General features: G+C 39.3%; 1 pseudogene; it reads right to left on the bottom strand.

The window, feature by feature from the left end:
* Positions 1–1,191: 1,191 nt before the first annotated feature.
* On the bottom strand, positions 1,192–2,165 carry LOC129530331 (glyceraldehyde-3-phosphate dehydrogenase-like; annotated as a pseudogene).
* Between the last annotated feature and the right edge of the window lie 18,280 nt (positions 2,166–20,445).

The following is a 20,445-nucleotide window of genomic DNA, read 5'->3' on the forward strand; positions in this document are numbered from 1 at the left end:
AAGTTTGTGTGACTTGTAAAAATACACCTAAACATTATTTATCAGCTGTGTTTTTCTGTGGCTATTATTAAGAAAGAGAGATGCAATAATACGTTTAAAAAGCAAGACCATTTATAAATAATGGTATAAGTGTATTCATATTTTCATAGTAAAGGAATTCCTACTGGATGACTTAAACATCAGAAACTCACTTCTGGAGGCTAAAATGGCAGGATGATGAAGTTGACTGGTTGAGATTTTTGTTATGTGACTCTCATAATTGATATGTGTATATTCTTTCTATTTCTTCAAATGATCACTCTTTTTTATTGTTTAAGTCTTATTCTTATTTATTTTATTTTATTTCTATTTTCCAGTGTACATGTGCAGGATATGCAGATTTGTTACATATGTACAATGGTGGTTCTCTGCAGTTACCAAACTATCACCTAGGTATTAAGTTCAGCATCCATTAGATATTTTTTCTGATGCCCTCCCCACATTGTCCTCTCCCAACAGGCCCCAGTGTGTGTTGTTTCCCTCCCCGTGTTTATATGTCATCATTGGTCAGCTCCCACTTATAGGTGAGAACACGCTGTGTTTGGTCTTCTGTTCTTGTATTAGCTGGCTGAAAATAATGACTTCCAGGTTCATCTATGTCCCTCTAAAGGACATTACCTCATTCCTTCTTATGGTTGCATAGTATACCATGTGGATATGTACTACATTTTCTTTATCGAGTCTATAATTGATGGGCATTTGCATTGATGTCATGTCTTTGATATTGTGAATAGTTTTGCAATGAACATATATGTGTATATATCATTGTAATAGAATAATCTATATCTTTTGGTGTATAACCAGTAATCATGCTGGGCAAATGGTATTTCTGGTTTTAGATCCTTGAGGAATGATCACATTGTCCTAAAAAAATGGAAAACTGGTTTATATTCCCATCAACAATGTAGAAGTGTTCATATATCTCCACAGTTTCACCAGCAACTGTTTATGTCTTTTTTTTTATACAGGAGATTTTATTGGTGGAACACAAGAGGGGGCTCACTAGGCCTCTTCTTCTTCAAGGGTTCTTCATGAAAACTTTTATGAGGGCAGATTCTCCATGTGGTGGAGAACTGAGATTGGTAAGCACTCCTTAGCAGTGAGGGCCTGTCTTCCTCTCATTCTCTCACTGGAGGTGGTGGTCTGGGAATCTTACTCCTTGGAGGCCATGTAGGTCATGAGGTCTATCAGGCTGTTTGTATATCCAAATTCATTGTCATACCAAAAAAAAAAAAAATGAGCTTGGCACAGTGGTTGTTGAAAGCAATGCCAGTCCCTGCATCAAAGGTGGAAGAGAAGGTGTTGCTTTTGGATTAAAAGGAGGCTACTTGGTGCTCAGTGTAGCTTAGGATGCCCTTGAGGGGGACCTCTGACACCTGCTTCACCACCTTGTTGATGTTATCATATTTGGTAGGTTTTTACATATGGCAGGTTAGGTCCATGACCAACAGGTAGGTGGTGGGACACGGAAAACCATGCTAGTGAATTTCCCATTCAGCTTAGAAATGATCTTGCCCACAGCATTGGCAGTGTCTGTAGAGACAGAGAGAATGTTTTGGAGAGCCCCATGGGTGTCACACCACAGCTTCCCAGAGGGGTCATCCACAGTCTTCTGGGTAGCAGTGATGGCAGTTACTGTGAATATGGGTCCTTTCATGATACCAAAATTGTCATGGATTACCTTGGCCAATGGGGCCACTAAGCAGTTGGTGGCACAGGAGGCATTGTTGACAACCTTTGTGCTTCTCATGGTTTGGGCTGATCACAAACATGGGGGTGCCAGCAGAGGAGACAGAGATGATGACCCTTTGACTCCTCCCTGAAAGTGAGCCCCTGGCTTCTCCATGGTGGTGAAGATACCAGTGGACTCCACAACATACTCAGTGCCAGCATTGCCCCATTTGATTTGGGAGGGATCTTGCTCCTGGAAGTGGTGATGGGATTTCTATTGATGACAGGCTTTCTTTCTCAGCCTTGACAGTGCCATGGAATTTGCCATGGGTAGAATCATATCGGAATATGTAGACCACATAGTTGATGTCAATGAAGGGGTCACTGATGGTGACAATATTCACTTTACCATACTTAAAAGCAGCCCTAACAATGAGGTGCCCAATATGGCCAAATCATTGACTCTTGCCTTTACCTTCATCATGGCATCTCAGGGATGTAACTGGTAAAGCACAAGAAGATGCTGCTGTGTGTCAAATGGGAGGAGCAGAGAGCCTGTTGTTTCTTGACTTTAATAATCATGTGACTATTTTGAGATGGTACCTCATTGTGGTTTTAATTTGCATTTTTCTAATAATCAGTGATGTTGACACTTTTTTTGGTATGTTATTTGGCTGCATGTATGTTTTCTTTTAATAAGTTTCTGTTCATGTCTTTTGTCCACTTTTTAATGGGGTTGTTTATTTATTGTAAATTTCTTTATGTTTCTTGTAGATTCTGGAAATTAGACCATTGTCAGACAAATAGGAAAAATTTCCTCCCATTCTGTAGGTTGTCTGTTTGCTGTAATGGTAGTTTCTTTTGCGTGCAGAAGCTCTTTAGTTTAATTAGATTCTATGTGCCAATTTTTGCTTTCATTGCAGTTGCTTTTGGTGATTTTGCCATAAAATATTTGCCCTTGCCAATGTCCTCAATGGTATTGCATACATTTTATTCTAGGGTTTTGATAGTTTTGGATTTTAATTTAAGCTTTTAATCTATTTTTATTTAATTTTTGTATAAGGTGAACAGAAAGGGCTTGGTTTCAATTTTCTGCATAGGGTTACCCAGTTCTCAGCACCATTTATTAAAAAGGGAATCCTTCTTTCTCCTTTTCTAAATTTCTTCTAAAAAAAAAATAAAACACTTGTAGAATGTGCAGTCTTGTTACATAGGCATACTGGTACCACGGTGGTTTTCTGCATCTATTGACCCATTTTCTAAGTTCCCTCCTCTCACTCCCCACCCCCCGACAGGACTTGGCATGTGTTGTTCCCCTCTTTGTGTCCATGGGTTCTCATTGTTCAACTTCCTTCATGAGTGAGAACACGTGGTGTTCAGTTTTCTGTTTGTGTGTGAGTTTTCTAAGAATGATGGCTTCTAGCTTCGTCTTTGTCCCTGCAAAGGACATGAACTTATTTCTTTTTATGGCTCCAGAGTATTGCATAGTGTATAATTACATTTTCTTTATCCAGTCTATTATTGATGGGCACTTAGGCTGCTTCCATACCTTCACTATTGTAAATATTGCTGCAGTAAACACACATGTGCATGTGTCTATATAGTAGAATGATTTATATTATTTGAGTATATATCCAGTAATGTGATTGCTGGGTCAAATGGTATTTCTGGTTCTAGGTCTTTGAGGGATCTTCATGCTGTCTTCCACAATGGTTGAACTAATTTACATTCCCCAAAACAGTGTAAAAATGTTCCTATTTCTCCATAGCCTTACCAACATCTAGTATTTTCCAAACTTTTTTTTTTTTGAGATGGACTTTCACTTTGTCACCTAAGCTGGAGTGCAGCGGCATGATCTGGACTCACTGCAACCTCTGCCTCCCTAGTTCAAGCAATCTTCCAGTCTCAGCTTCCCAAGCAGCTGGAACTACAGGCATATGCCACCACTCCCAGCTAAGTTTTGTAATATTTAGTCAGAGTTTCACCATGCTGGCCGGGCTGGGTCTGGAACTGCTGACCTCAGATGATCAGCCCATCTTGGCCTCCCCAAGTGCTGGATTACAGATGTGAGCCACTGTGCCTGGCCTCTGAATTTTTAGTAGTCGTCATCTGACTGGCGTGAGATGGTAATTCATTGTGGTTTTGATTTAAATTTCTCTGATGATCAGTGATGTTGAACCATTTTTCATATGTTTTTTGGCCACATAAATGTGTTTTTTTGAGAATTGACTGTTCATATCCTTTTCCCACTTTTTGATGGAGTTGTTTTTTTCTCAAAATTAACATAAGTTTCTTATTAATTCCAGATATGACACCTTTGTCAGATGTGTGGATTGCAGAAAGTTTCTCCCATTTTGTAGGTTGCCTGTTTACTCTGATGGTAATTTCTTTTGCTATGCAGAAGCTCTTTAGATTAATTAAATCCCATTTGTTAATTTTGGAATTTGCTGCAATTGCTTTTGGTGTTTTTGTCATTAAGTCTTTGCCCATGCCTGTGTCCTAAATGGTATTGCCTATGTTTTCTTCTAGGGCCTCCATGGTTTGGGGTTTTATATTTAAGTTTTTAATCCATCTTGAGTTAATTTGTGTATAAGGTCTAAGAAATGGGCCAAGTTTCAGTTTTCCATGTAGAGCTAGCCAGTTTTCCCAGCATCATTTACTGAATAGGAGATTTTTCCTCTTTGCTTGTTTTTTTCAGGTTTGTTGAAAATCAGATGATTATAGATTTGTGGTGTGATTTCTGAGGTCTCTGTTGTGTTCCATTGGTTTATATATGTGTTGTTGTACCAGTACTATGCTGTTTTGGTTACTGAAGCCTTGTAGAATAATTTGAAGTCAGGTAGCATGGTGCCTCCAGTTTTTTTATTTTTTTCTTGCTTAGAATTGTCTTGGATAAACAGGGTCTTCTTTGATACTGTATAAAATTTATTTATTTTTCTAATTCTGTGAGGAATGTCAATAGTAGTTTTATGGGAATATCATTGAATCTATAAATCACTTTGGGCATTAAGACCATTTTCATGATATTGATTATTTCTATTAATGAGGAAGGAATTATTTTTTATTTGTTTGTGTCCTCTCTTATTGTCTTGAGCACCGGTTTGGAGTCCTCTTTGAAAAAAATATCCCTCTTCACATCCTTTGTTAAATGTATTCCTAGGAATTTTATTCTCTTTGTAGTGATTGTGAATGGGAGTTTATTCATAATTTGACTCTCTGATTGTCTACTATTGATGTAAAAAAAGTTTGTAATTATTGCACATTAATTTTGTTTCCTGAGATTTTGCCAAAATTGCTTATCAGTCTAAGGTGTTCTTAGGCTGAGATAATGGGGTTTTCTAAATATCAAATCATGTCATCAGCAAACAGAGAAAATTTGACTTCCTCTCTTCCTGTTTGAATAAAACACACTGAAGTACACAGACAAATGACACTATGAAACAACTACATTAACCAATCTGCAAAATTAATCAGCCAGCATTACAATGACATAATCAAACTAATGCAGAGCAATATTAACCTTAAATGTAAATGGATTAAATGACCCAATTAAAAGATGCCACATGGTAAGCTGGGTAAAAAGACAAGATCCACTAGTGTACTGTATTAAAGATATACATATTATGCAAAGACAAGTATATGCACAAAATAAGGTGATGAAGAAAAATTTACCAAACAAATAGAAAGCAGAAGAAAGCAGAGATCACCATCCTAGTTTCTGACAAAATAGAATGTAAACCAACAGAGATTTAAAAAAAAAAAAGACTACAAAAAGACTTAAATGCCCACAAAATAGCAGAGGGAGACATCAATGCCACATATTCAATATTGAATAGATTATCGAGACAGCAAATTAACTAAGACATTTAAGACTCTGTATCAAGTTGCCCTGAGAAACAGCAACAGAACTCTCCACCCAAAACAACAATATACATGTTTTTAGGTGCCACTGACACTTACCTTGAAATTGATTACATAATTGGAAGTAAAACACTCCTCAGCAAATGCAAAAGAACTGACATCATAAAAACAGTCTCTCAGGTCACAGTGCAATACGATTAAAACTCAAGGTTAAGAATTTTACTCAAAACCACACAACTACATTAAAATTGAACAATATGCTCCTGAATGACTTCTGGGTAAATAATTAAATTAAGGCAGAAATCAAGAAGATCTTTGAAACTTATGAGAACAAAGAGGCAATGTAGCAGGGTGTCTGAAATTCAGCTAAAACACTGTTAAAAGACAAATTTATAGCACAAAATTTATTTATTTATAGGACTAAATTTATAGCACTATAGGCCCAAATCAAAAAGGTAGACCTATCTCAAATCAACTTCCTAACATCAGAACTGTAAGAACTGGAGAACCAAGAGGAAACTAACTCTAGAGCTAGTGGAAGGCAAGAGATAACCAAGCACAGAGTGGAACTGCAAGAGATAGAGAAATGAAAACCTCTTCAATCAACAAATCCAAAAGCTTTTTTTAAAAAAAATCAATGAAGTAGATACATTACTAAATAAACTAACAAATAAGAAAGTAGGAGATTCAAATAAGCACAATCAGAAATGATAATGGAGAAACCAACACTGACCCACAAAAATACAAAAAATCAACCGGAGAATATCATAAACTCCTCTAGGCAAATAAACTAGAAAACTTAATATAAATGAATAAATGCCTGGACATATACAGTCTCCCAAGATAGAACCAGGAAGAAGTTGAATCACTGAATAGGCCGACAATAATTTCTGAAATTGAGAGAGTAATGAATATTCTACCAATTTAAAAAAAGCCAAAGACAAGATGGATTTACAATTTATATTTACAATATAGCACAGATAAAAAGAGGAGTCCGTATCATTTCTTCCAGAACTATCTCCAACAGTTGAAAAGTAGGGACTCCTTCATAAATCATTTTATGAGGTCAGCATCATCCTGTTACAAAACCTGGCAGAAATACAATAACAAAAGTAAACTTTAGGCCAATAACCCTGAGGGATATTGATGCAAAAATTTTCAATAAAATACTGGCAAACGGAATCCACCAGCACATCAAAAAGCTTGTCCACCATAATCTAGTTGGCTACATCCCAAGGATGCAAGCCTGGTTCAATAAATGCAAATCAAGATATGTAATTCATCTCAAAAAAAGAAAAATCACATAATTATCTCAATAAACATAAAAATGGCCTTAAGTAAAATTCAACTTCCATTCGTGTTAAAAACTCTCAATAAACTAAGAATTAAAGACATATACATCAAACTGATAAAGCCATTTATGAGAAACTGACAGCCCATATTATACAGAAATGGCAAAATCTAGAATCATAACCCTTGAAAACTGTCACAATACAAAAAACCCTCTCTCACCACCCTCATTCAACATAAGGTTGAAGTGTTGAAAGGGTAATCAGACAAGAGAAAAAAAATAGGTATTTAATAAAAGAGAGAGAGAGTCAAACTGTTCTTTTCTGCAGATGATATAATCCTATATCTTGAAAACCCCAATGACTTAGCCCCAAAGCTTTTTAATCCATATTTCTTTCTAATTCTTTGAAGAATGTCAGTGGTAGTTTAACAGAAATAGCATTAAATCTACATCTTGCTTTTGGCAGTATGGCCATTTTCATGATATTTACTTTTTTTCTATTCATAGTTTGTAGTTCTCCCTGAAGAATTTTGTCACTTCCCTTTTTAGCTGTATTTTTAAGTATTTTATTTTCTTTATGGCAATTGTAAATGAGAATTTATTCATAATTTGGCTCTTTGCTTGTGTGTTTTTGGTGTACAGAAATGCTTTTCTTGTCCACATATCTATTTTGTATTCTGAGACTTTGATGAAGTTGCTTGTTCCTCTGGAAGTTTGTTTCAGAAGGACACTGACCTGATGCCAGCTGAAACTCTTTTGTATAATGTGTCTGGAGATGCCTTTTCAAATGACTTACCCAGTCAGGAGGCATGGAATTAGAGACTTGCTTAAGGAAGAATTCTGGCTGCTCCTAGTGAAATCAAATGTGCTGCATTGGGGGTAATCCATCTTGTCTGATGGCCCAGACACTTCAGAGTTAGCAGGTAAAAAATATTAAGTCCACTATACCAGAGGCTGTGGCCACCCCTCCCCTCAAGTGTTATTTTTTGAAAACATTAGAGTTAGGTCTATAAACTGTTTCCTGGAGTTACTAAAATTTCTACAAAGAGGCTCTGCCTAAGGAGAAGGTGTTGTAGTCCTACCAATGCACAAAAATGTTACTGTCTCTAAGTTTCAGAGAAAATTAACCATTTCTGAGAAAAGAAAAGAGTTATTTTTTCCGACCTGCAAGAAAATTAAGGAGCATGTACACAATGCTGCGGTTTGAGCAATAGTTTAATAAGCAAAGGGAGAAAGCTCTCTGCCAGAAGAGAGGGAGGCTTAGAAAGATTGCCAATTTTGTTTTCAATTCTGGGATTTTTATGGACTGGAAATGGCAAGAAATGTGATTAGTCTGCCAGCTGCCTTGAGAAACCCATCACTCATGTTGGCCCGGGACCAATCAGGGCTCAAGTCACGATTCATCCATTCAAGTCACAGATAGCTTGACCTGGCACTTCAGCTTAGGACCAATCAGGGCCTGAAGTGATGACTCATAGAGGCTAGACTCAGAGTCCAAAAAAATAGAAGAAAAGTGCCCACTAGAACCCACTGTGTCCATACCCACAAAGGGAGAAGAAACATTTTCTAGGGCGTTTTCTGACTATACAAAAGAAAAAGCATTTTTATGCCAGGCCTTATTCTCTTATCTAAGTGAGCTGGAGTTGTGTGCAAGTTTTTATCTAAATGGGCCACAGATTTGTTTTTCTGTGCAGCCATGCACATGTCTCCAGGCACAACAGCCTGTGCTTGTTCTTCTATTGGTTCCTGTAGCTTGATATTTCCCAAACTTTTTTTTTTATTTTATGTGGCGATGAGGCACCTGCCTATGGGCTGGGGGGTCTCTGGGGATCCTTTGCTTTCTATCTACTGAAGACAAGCTAAATAACTAATTTTATTCCCCCTTCAGAAATGAAGATTGGGCATTAGTGACTTCTGGAATCAGCAAATCCACAACTGCAACTGCTTGCCAGCTAGCTGCCAATTCTTTAGCTGCCAAGTTGAGCTCCTTGCATAGGTAACCAGCTGGCTGCTGGGCTTACTTTAGGAAAGAGTTAAAACTCCCAAGGCTATCAATTTTTTTTCTGAGACATAAAGATTAAACGACTTCTTCATCAGAAGACTGAGGGCAGGTACTTTAAGTAAAGCTTGCTTTAGCTGATTAAAGACATTTTGAGCCTCAGTTTCCCATGACAGTGAGTGAGTTTTAGTGGCTTAAGTTTCTTTTGAATGGTGATATAAAGGGTGAGCTGTTTCAATGTACTCAGCTATTCACAATCTAAGAAAAACCTGTAATTCCCCAAAATTCTCTTACTGGTTCAAAGATTTTGGAAAAAAATAGAAAAATAGACTTAATTGACTCCACAACTAATGTTTCGGTCCCTTCTGACAAAGCTAGGCCTAGGTACCATGCAGTAGCTTGACTCAGCTGTGATTTACAGTTAGAAACTTTTTATTCTCTGCCTGCTGGAAAATTAAAAAGAGCCCCAGTGCCTTTTTGAGAAACCCCCTGAGATGGGGCACAGAGGAGAACGATATCTACATATTGTAAAACTTCAGCCTGAGTATTAGATTACTCAGAGAGTTAGTTGGATGTTTGCCTAAACAAGGAGAGGTTTTCTTAGAACCCGTGAGTCAGTACTGCCCATGTAAACTGGTCAGACTGGTTGGAGGAATCTTTCAAGGCAAATGAATATTAAAAGTCAGGGTGCAGTGGTATGCAGGAAAAAAGTCAATTTTTAAGTCTAAAATTGTGAACCACTTAATTGTCTCAGATATTTGAGTTAGCAAAGTATTAGTGAGAGGTGAAGCTAGCTGGATTTCCTTGGTTAAGTGGGGACTGGGAGAACTCTTCTGTCTTACAAGTGGATTGTAAAACACACCAATGAGCACTCTGTGGCTAGCTAGAGGTTTGTAAACTGTGCCAATCAATGCTCTGTAAAAATGCACAAATCAGCACTCTGTGGCAAGCTAGAATTTTGTAAAATGGACCAATCAGCACTCTGTAAAATGGACCAATCAGTGCTCTGTAAAATGTACCAATCAGCACTCTGCAAAATGGACCAATCAGCAGGACGTGGCTAGGGACAAATAAGGGAATAAAAGCTGGCCACCCACTAGCCAGCAGCAGCAACCCACTTGGGTCCCTGTCCACATTGTGGAATCTTTGTTCTTTCATTTTCTACAATAAATCTTGCTGCTTCTCACTCTTTGGGTCCATGCCAACTTTAAAAGCTGTAATAATCATGGAGAAGGTCCACGGCTTCATTCTTGAATTCAGTGAGACAAAGAATACAATGGAAGGAACAAACTGTGGACACATAAGGATTGGAAACCAATGTGGTGCCTGTGATGGCTCATATCTATAATCTAGCACCTTGGAAGGTTGAAGTGGGTGGATCACAATGTCAGGAGATTGAGACCATCCTGCCAAACATGGTGAACCTCTTCTCTACCAAAAAATACAAAAATTAGCTGGGCATGGTTTCACGCACCTATAGTCCCAGCTACTCAGGAGACTGTGGCAGGAGAACTACTTGAACCTGGGAGGTGGAGGTTGCAGCGAACTGAGATTGTGCCACTGCACTCCACCCAGGCAACAGAGTGTGACTCCATCTCAAAAAAAAAAAAAGAAAGAAAAGAAAAAGAAACTAAATTATGAATTGAAACTACAGCTTTATCAGTGAGATGGAGGTCCTGAACTATCCCCTCTTCCTCATGAGTTTCTGTACCGCTAATATTGCAGTTTTGCAAGGGCTGTTGCAAAACGTGAAAAGGCTCTGGGTTTTTTAATTATTAATGATAGTTTCTAGTTCTTCCCTAGCTTCTGGCTTTAGGGGATACTGCTTCTGGTTAGCAAACAAGGTGGAATCCTTAGGGTGAATCTGGAATGATATAGCAGTTGTAGCCTGGTCAACTTTTCCTGACCTGCTCACACCTCTGGGTTAATGTTGATTTTCACTAAGGGAAGATAGAGACTCTGTCCTTGAGCCATAAGAATGGAGGGTCCCATAGAGACTAGAATATCCGTTCCTAGTAAAGAGGTGGGACTTTCAGGCATAATTTAAGAAGCATGAGTAAATGGAAAGTCCTGCCAAGTACAACACAAAGGCTGTAAAAAATGTATTGGGTTAAAGACTTTTTCAAGATGCCTACCATGGTCATATTATAGGAGGAGAGAAGGCCTGGACTGGGGAAGAGAACAGAGAGGCTAGCTCTGGTTTCTAGAAGGAAGCCTATCTTCCTTCCGCATACCCAAAGCTCCTGGATAGTGATGGCAATTTGAGCCACTGAAGCTGATGAATTGAGCACAGGGCCCTGTCAGTCCTGCTGGACCATCTGAAAAACTGGCTCTTGACCTGGTTACCTACATGTTTGGAGACAGTTTGACTTCCAGCAGTCTCCATTAAAGGCTGGACAGGGTTGAGATGGCTTCGCCATGCTGTGTGGTCAATCCCTTTTAAAGTGTTTTGTTTTGCCACATTGGTACAATTGATAAATGCACTTCAGGGGTTCACGATTTTATAAGCCTATAATGCAGCCACTAGAGCCTCCATTACCTTCTTATATTTTCTCTCCTTCTCCTGGGCCTCCTTCCAGTCTGTTTTGTAAAATACAGAATTTTTTCTATGATTTTGGGGAACCATACTTTGTAGGCTTCACTGACCTGGCTGCAAAGAGGGTAGGGTCAACTTTACAACATTTACCAAGATTTGGGTTGTTTCACAGGGCAAAGAAAGATTGTATCTAGGGAATCTCAGTTTATTTGTCCTCCCACCAATAGAAAAGATCTGGTTGTTGAAGAATATAGGAATCAAGGCTTTCCTCAGAAAGTCAGATTTTTTTTTTTCATCCCCAAGATGGTAACAAGGCCCTTGTGCAATAGAAAAGTCATTTTCTTTTCAGAGCCTCAGGGTTAAAGGTGTTATAGTTATTTGGAATGCATGCCAGTAGAGGAGAAAGGATTACAGATTGTTTGTTACCATTAAGAAAAGAGGGAAAGACAAGGTGTCCCTTAGTATCATTCCTCCTTTTAGTGTGACTCAGGGTAGATGGAACCAGAGAAAGGGCGTTCCCTTTCTCCTTTCCACTGGATCCTAGCAAAGGTCATAAGTGCCACCGCACATATGCAAGCATGACTTTCACCCATGGATCTATAGATGTTAGTAGGTAGGACCAGTCATGGTCTTCTGGAGAAGACTCAACTCTCCACCCTGCTGGATGCCTAGACCTATTCGGCCTCAAAGTTCCAAAATACTCCCAGAGACGTGGGAGAAATTATGTAGTAGTAGAACTTAGCCAAGACTCATTAGCAGAGGGAGTATTCTAACATCATCTCTGGTTTCCTTTGCTATGGCTCCAGTGAAAAATCAAAATTTCACCGAATTGAACTAATTAACTTTGAAACATATAATTTCTTTTTTGTTTAAATCCCATTGTAGTTGAATGAAGAACCTCTGGCTCACAGAGCAAAATTTAAATGGCTGCCCCTCCTTAGATGGGAACAGTATTTCAGCTAAGACCTGTCTTATCAGAATGGCTTCCTCTCAGCTCTTGAAAGTGGAGGGATTTTTGTCTACATATAGAATATTGGGCCTTTTCACTGGTAGGTGAATATGGAAGAAAAAAATAATTGGGAAACTAGAGGTTTGGGGAAGAGGACTGAAAAAATACCCGTTCAGAAAATAAATCCCATTCCACTAGATGAAGCTGTAGGGTTAAAAATGTTATGTAAAACTCTGATCCAGAATTTTTTAAAGCAAAAGTTAGAATGAAACATCTGGGGTTTGATAGGCTGTCCGCAGAGCATTGCCCCCAGCAAAAGAAAATTAATTTGTCATATAAATGAGCTATTTAAATTCACTGGACAATGCTGAACAACTATATTAAAAACAAAATAGAGATGAGACAAATCACTTGGGATGAAATATCTTTCCATATGGTGCCATGAATATACATTATTAAGGGATAGAAGCATGCTTATTAGGTAGAAATTTAGACTGAAATCTTGAACTCCCCCTCTTCCCAGAAAATCATAAAAACAACCCTTTAAATTCCATTACTGATTACTAAGACTCCGACTAACTACCCAGCAAGATTATATATTTAGGTTACATAAACACCCACAACTTTGCATAAAAAGAAGGCACATGAGGCATGATAGCCATAAGAATAAAAAAAAGTGATAGAAAAAGACTAGTGCTCCTTTTGCTGATAAGTTATTGTGGACTGGATTTAGTCCAGTGACCTTCAGATAACTCTGAGGTGTAATTTCAGCCAGAAACTTGTAGTTGCCCTGGGAGTTTCTTTCAATCCTGCACAACAGGTTGGCCCACCGTGAAAGAAAACTGGATTGGAATAGACAAGAAGTCTCAGAAATGAAAGTAAATAGTTGCAAAGTTAAAGGTCCACTCTTACTCACTTTTTGGATGAATTTCTTTCCTCCTCATCAATGTACCAAAATATAATGCAGTCTCACCAGTGCACCAAGATGTGTCTCTGATTGTCTGAGATAATGTCCAGAGTTCTATGTCTTATCTCTAAGATAATTAAGGAATATAGACACAAAGATGAGGTAGCAGCAAAAGTTTAATAAGCAAAAGATTGTTCTCTGCCAGCAGAGAGGGAGGCCCAGAAAAGGCACCAAATATGAAGTCAGTTCTGAGGGGTTTATGGACTGGAAAGGGGAAGAAATGAGGTCAGCCTGTGGGCTGTCTTGGATAACTTGTGGTCTACAACTAATCTTCATCTGCAACTTATCTGGGGCTGTAATAATGATTCATAGAGGCTATGCAAGCAGTTCAAAAAAAGAAAATAAAAGTGCCCACCAGAACCCACCAAAGCCCACTATGCCCATGCCCACAAAAGGAAGAGAAACAATTTCCTAGGAGCTTGTCGACTATAAAAGGACAAAGACATTTCCATGTCAGGTCTAGTCCTCTTATCTGAGTGATCTGGAGGTTTTTTCCAGTTTTTACTCAAATAGGGTAGATGTTCCTTCATCTGTGCAGCTGTGGGCATGTCTTGAGGCTCAACACATGTGCTAGTTTCCTTATTGGTGCCTGTGGGTTAATTTTTTTTTTTTTTTTTTTTTTTTTTAGCAGGCTGCTTTTTGTGTTATGTAGGGATGAGGCACTAACTTGTAGGCTGGGGTCCCTCTGGGGAACTTTTTTTGCTATCTACCTAAGACAAGTTAACTAACTGATTCTAGAAGGATAAATCTGGGTTCCAAATAAAGAAAAAGTCTGCCCTTGATTTTCCCCAGCTGCTGTGCTGCACAATGGTGAATTCGGTCCAGTTTAAATCACCCAGATTCTCTAGCACTTGCAGAGAAAAACCACCAACTAGAGCAAAGTAATGGCTATCAACTTTCTCCTCAGAAACTTGGTCATATTAGGCAGAATCCAGGCTGCTCTTCTGTCCAGTGGGCATTCCAAGCCAGCAGATCTTAGGTAGTGAGTTTCCATGGGACCCAGTGACTGAGGCCACTTGGATCCCTGGCTTTATCCCCCTTTCCAAGGAAGTATGGATCTCCTGTCTCACTGTGCTTTTGGGAGCTCCCCAAGTCACTACTGACTTAAATGGCTACCATGAATCTTCACAGGTTTATGCTGAGGACCCAAGGCCCTTGTGGTGTGGGCCAAGAAGGGAATCTACTAATCCAGGGATTGCAAACTCTGTGGAAAATACATAGTTTCCCAGGTGGATAGCACAATCCCTCATGACCTCCTTTGTTTAAGAGAGGGAGTCCCTTTGTCCCGAGCAGCTTCTGGATGGACTGTCACCCACTCAGCTTTTCCTTGCTCTCTCTGGATTTCTCACAATGTCTAGTCAGTCCCAATGAGATAATCTATGTACTACAGCTGAAAATGAAGAATTCACTCACTGTTTACCTTCCTCTTAATGGGAGCTGCAGATTGAAGACATTTCTATTTGGTCATCTCAGCCCCTCCCACTGAGTTTTATTCTTTTGTACTCATAAAGACACAATACTATTAGGTTGAAATCAGTCTATCTAATATCATTTTACTTAGTTTTTCTGGTTAAAATTTCTGTCTGCAGATAAAGTGACAATCAAATGTTATAGATATGAGAAATCTATCATTTAGTATTGCAAGGAATACAGTGTAGCTGATGTCATATTTTTCTATTTTTTGATACCTTGTAGTTCTAGATCAATGTATCTCTTACAGGAGATATCACCTCAACCAAAGCTTTTGTTCATTGATATGGTTTGGATATGTCCCCACCCAAATCTCATCTTGAATTGTAGCTCCTAAATTTCCTTGTGATTTTGGAGGGACCCAACAAAAGATAATTGAATCAGGGGGGTGGTTGTCCCCATACTGTTCTTGTGGTAGTGAATAAGTTTCACTATATCTGATGGTATTATAAGAAAAAAAGCTTTTACACTTGGTTCTCTTTATCTATTGACTGCTGCCATGTAAGAACTGCCTTTTTCCTTCTACCAAGATTGTGAGGACTTCCCAGCCATGGAAAGCTGTGAGTTCCATACACTTCTTTCTCTTTCTTTCTTTCTTTCTTTCTTTCTTTCTTTCTTTCTTTCTTTCTTTCTTTCTTTTCTTTCTTTCTATCTTTCTTTCTTTCTTTCTTTCTTTCTCTCTCTCTTTTTCTCTCTCTCTTTCTCTCTTTCTTTCTTTCTCTCTCTTTCTCTTTCTTTCTTTCTTTCTTTCTTTCTTTCTTTCTTTCTTTCTTTCTTTCTCTCTTTCTTTCTTTCTTTTGAGGTGGAGTCTTGCTCTGTCCAAAGGCTGGGGTGCATGGCATGATCTCAGCTCACTGCAAGCTCTGCCTCCTGGGTTCACACCATTCTCCTGCCTCAGCCTCCCAAGTAGCTGGGACTACAGGCAGCCATCACCACACCTGGCTAATTTTTTATATTTTTAGTAGAGACGGGTTTTGCCCTGTTAGCCAGGATGGTCTTGATCTCTTGACCTCATGATCTGCCCACCTCGACCACCCAAAGTGATGGAATTACAGGTGTGACCCAGCATGCCAGGCCAAACCTCTTTCTTTATATAAATCACCCTGTTCTGGGTAAGTGTGTATCAGCAGTTTGAGAACAGACATTAGTATGGTAAATTGGTACAAGTATTGAAGTGCTGCTTTCTAAAGATAACTAAAAAGTAAATGTGACTTTGGAAACGGGTAAGAGTCCGAAGTTGCAATAGTTTGGGGGAAGATGACAATGATGACAATGATGAAGAAGAAGACGAAGACGAAGAAGAAGAAGAAGAAGAAGAAGAAGAAGAAGAAGAAGAAGAAGAAGAAGAAAAAGAAGGAGAAGAAGAAGAAAGAGGAGGAGGAGGAGAGGAAGAGGAAGGAGAGGAATAGGAAGAAGAAAAAGAAGGAAAGGAAGAGGAAGAAAAAGAGGAATAAGAAGGAGAAGCAGAAGAAGCAGAAGTAGAAGCAGTAGAAGAAGCAGCAGCAGCAGAAGAATGATGAGGATAAGAAGGATAAGAAAGGATAAGAAAATGTGAAAAAGTTTGGAACTTCCTAAATACTTTGAGGGCTCAGAAGACAAGATGATGTGCAAAAATTTGGAAATTCCTAAAGACTTGTTTATGGCTTGACCAAAATATTTATAATGATGTGGACAGTAAAATCAAGGCTGTGGTGGCCTCAGATGGAGATGAGGAACTTTTTGAGAAATCAGGTAAAAATGACTGTTGTTATATTTTAGCAAAAAGACTGGTGGCATTTTGCCTCTGCCCTAGCAATTTTTGGAATTTTGAACTTGAGGAAGATGATTTAGAATATCTGGCTGAAAAAAATGTCTAAGCAGCAGATAATTCAAACTGTGACTTGGGTGTTGTTAAATTCCCTTTTAAAATAAAACAGAGCATACAAATTTGGAAAATTTTCAGCCTGATGATGCAATAGAAAAAAACAATTTCTCAACTGGTCAGAGTCATTCTCCATCCAGCTTTTTTCCATTGCTGGTAAGGAGCTGTGTTCCTTTGGAGGAGGAGAGAAGCTCTGATTTTTAGAGTTTCCAGCTTTTTTGCTCTGTTTTTTCCCCCATCTTTGTGGTTTTATCTACCTTTGGTCTTTGATGATGGTGACGTACAGATGGGTTTTTGGTGTGGATGTCTTTTCTGTTAGTTTTCCTCCTAAGAGTCAGGACTCTCAGCTGCAGATCTGTTGGAGTTTGCTGGAGGTCCATTCCAGACGCTGTTTGCCTGGGGTTCAGGAGTGGTGGCTGCAGAACAGCGGATATTGGTGAACTGCAAATGCTGCTGCCTGATCGTTCATCTGGAAGTTTTATCTCAGAGGAGAACCCGGCCGTGTGAGGTGTCAGTCCACCCCTACTTCGGGGTGTCTCTCAGGCTACTCAGGGGTCAGGGACCAACTTGATGAGACATTCTGCCTGTTCTCAGATCTCAAGCTGCATGCTGGGAGGACCTCTACTCTCTTCAAACCTGTCAGACAGGAACACTTAAGTCTGCAGAGGTATCTGCTGCCTTTTGTTTGTCTGTGCCCTGCCTCCAGAGGTGGAGTCTAGACAGGCAGGCAGGCCTCCTTGAGCTGGGGTGGGCTCCACCCAGTTCCAGCTTCCCAGCTGCTTTGTTTACCTACTCAAGCCTTGGCAATTGTGGGCGCCCCTCCCAATGTCACTGTCACCTTGCAGTTTGATCTCAGACTGCTGTGCCATCAAAGAGTGAGACTCTGTGGGTGTAGGACCCTCTGAACCAGTCATGGGATATAATCTCGTGTGTGCCATTTGTTAAGCCCATTGGAAAACACAGTATTAGGGTGGGAATGACCTGATTTTCCAGGTGTCATCTGTCACCCCTTTCTTTGACTAGAAAAGGGAATTCCCAGACTCTTTGTGCTTCCTGGGTGAGGCAATACCTTGCCCTGCTTTGGCTCATACATGGTGCACTGCATCCACTCTCCTGCACCCACTATCCAGCACTCCTCAGTGAGATGAACCTGGTACCTCAGTTGGAAATGCAGAAATCAGCCATCTTCTGCACAAAATCAATGTGCAAGAATCACAAGCATTCTTATACACCAATAACAGACAAACAGAGAGCCAAATCATGAGTGAACTCCGATTCACAATTTCTTCAAAGAGAATTGAATACCTAAGAGTCCAACTTACAAAGAATGTGAAGGACCTCTTCAAGGAAAACTACAAACCACTGCTCAATGAAATGAAAGAGGATACAAACAAATGGAAGAATATTTCATGCTCATGGGTAGGAAGAATCAATATCATTAAAATGGCCATACTGCCCAAGGTAATTTATAGATTCAATGCCATCCCCATCAAACTAACAATGACTTTCTTCACAGAATTGGAAAAAAAAACTACTTTAAAGTTCAAATGGAACCAAAAAAGAGCCTGCCTTGCCAAGTCAATCCTAAGTCAAAATAACAAACCTGCAGGCATCATGCTACATGACTTCAAACTATACTACAAAGCTATAGTAACCAAAACAGCATTGTACTGGTACCAAAACAGAGATATAGACCAATGGAACAGAACAGAGCCCTCAGAAATAAGGCCGCATATCTACAACTATCTGATCTTTGACAACCCTGAGAAAAACAAGCAATGGGGAAAGGATTCCCTATTTAATAAATGGTGCTGGGAAATCTTGCTAGCCGTATGTAGAAAGCTGAAACTGGATCCCTTACTTACACCTTATAAAAATTAATTCAAGATGGATGAAAGACTTATATGTTAGACCTAAAACCATAAAAACCCTAGAAGAAAACCTAGGCAATATCATTCAGGACATAGGCATGGGGAAGGACTTCATGTCTAAAACATCAAAAGCAATGCAACAAAAGCCAAAATTGACAAATGGGATCTAATTAAACTCATGAGCTTCTGCACACAAGATAAACCACCATTAGAGTGAACAAGCAACCTAAAGAATGGGAGAAAATTTTTGCAATCTACTCATCAGACAAAGGGCCAATATCCAGAATCTACAATGAACTCAAACAAATTTACAGGAAAAAAACAAACAACCCCATCAAAAAGTGGTCAAAGGATATGAACAGACACTTCTTAAAAGAAGACATTCATGCAGCCAAAAAACACATGAAAAAAATGCTCATCATCACTGACCATCAGAGAAATGCAAATCAAAACCACAATGAGATACCCTCTCACACCAGTTAGAATGGTGATCATTAAAAAGTCAGGAAACAACAGGTGCTGGAGAGGATGTGGAGAAATAGGAATACTTTTACACTGTTGTTGGGACTATAAACTAGTTCCACCATTGTGGAAGTCAGTGTGGTGATGATTTCTCAGGGATCTAGAATTAGAAATACCATTTGACCCAACCATCCCATTACTGGGTATATACCCAAAGGATTATAAAACATGCTGCTATAAAGACACATGCACATGTATGTTTATAGCGGCACTATTCACAATTACAGAGACTTGAAACCATCCCAAATGTCCACCAATGATAGACTGGATTAAGAAAATGTGGCACATATACACCATGGAATACTATGCAGCTATAAAAAATAATGAGTTCATATCCTTTGTGGGGACATGGATGAATCTGGAAACCACCATTCTCAGCAAATTATCACAAGGACAAAAAACCAAACCCACATGTTCTCACTCCTAGATGGGAATTGAACAATGAGAACACATGGACACAGGAAGGGGAACACCACACACCAGGAACTGTTGTGGAGTGGGAGGAGGGGGGAGGGATGGCATTAGGAGATATACGTAATGCTAAATGATGAGTTAATGGGTGCAGCACACCAACATGGCACATGTATACGTATGAATAAAACCTGCATGTTGTGCACATGTACCCTGATACTTACAGTATAATAATAATAAAATAAAATAAAATAAAATAAAAAGAAAAGATTTGTCTTTCTCCACTGAATTGCTCCAATTCCTTCATTAAAATTTCTGACTATAAAAAAAAGAAAAAAAAATTTCTGAGAAGGAGTTTAAGCCAGCTGCAGAAATTTGCATAAGTAATGAAGACCCAAATATTAATCACCAAGACAATTCAAAAAAATGTCTTCAGGTCATGGCGTAGCAGAAGCCTTTATGCCAGCTACTGCCATCACAGGCCTTGAGGCCTAGGAGGAAGAAATAAGGTTGTGGGCCAGATGCAGTACTTCCTTGCTCTGTGTAGCCTAGGTACACAGTTCCTTGCATCTCAGCCACTCTATCCATCAATAAAAGGGGCTATGATGTAGCTCAGACTCTTGCTTCAGAGGGTTCAACCTCCAACCCTTGGAATCTTCCATGTGGTATTGGGCAGAGGAGTCAATAATTGAGGTTTGGGATACTCTGCTTAGATGTTAGACAATAAATAGAAAGGCTTGGATGCCCAGGAAGACGTTTGATGCAGGGAAAAGCCCTCATTGACAGCCTCTGCTAGGACAGTACACACAGGAAATGTGGACTTGAAGCCCTCAGCACACACAGTCCCCACTGGGACACAGCCTAATGGAGCTGTGGAAAAAGGGTCACCATTCTCCCTACTCCGGAATGGTAAACCCACCAACATTTTGCACCATGTGCCAAGATAATCCACAGATACTTAATGGCAGCCTATGAAAGCAGCTGGGCTGGAGGCTGT

Source organism: Gorilla gorilla, chromosome Y (genome assembly GCF_029281585.2).
Source record: "Gorilla gorilla gorilla isolate KB3781 chromosome Y, NHGRI_mGorGor1-v2.1_pri, whole genome shotgun sequence".
NCBI classification, from domain to species: domain Eukaryota; kingdom Metazoa; phylum Chordata; class Mammalia; order Primates; family Hominidae; genus Gorilla; species Gorilla gorilla.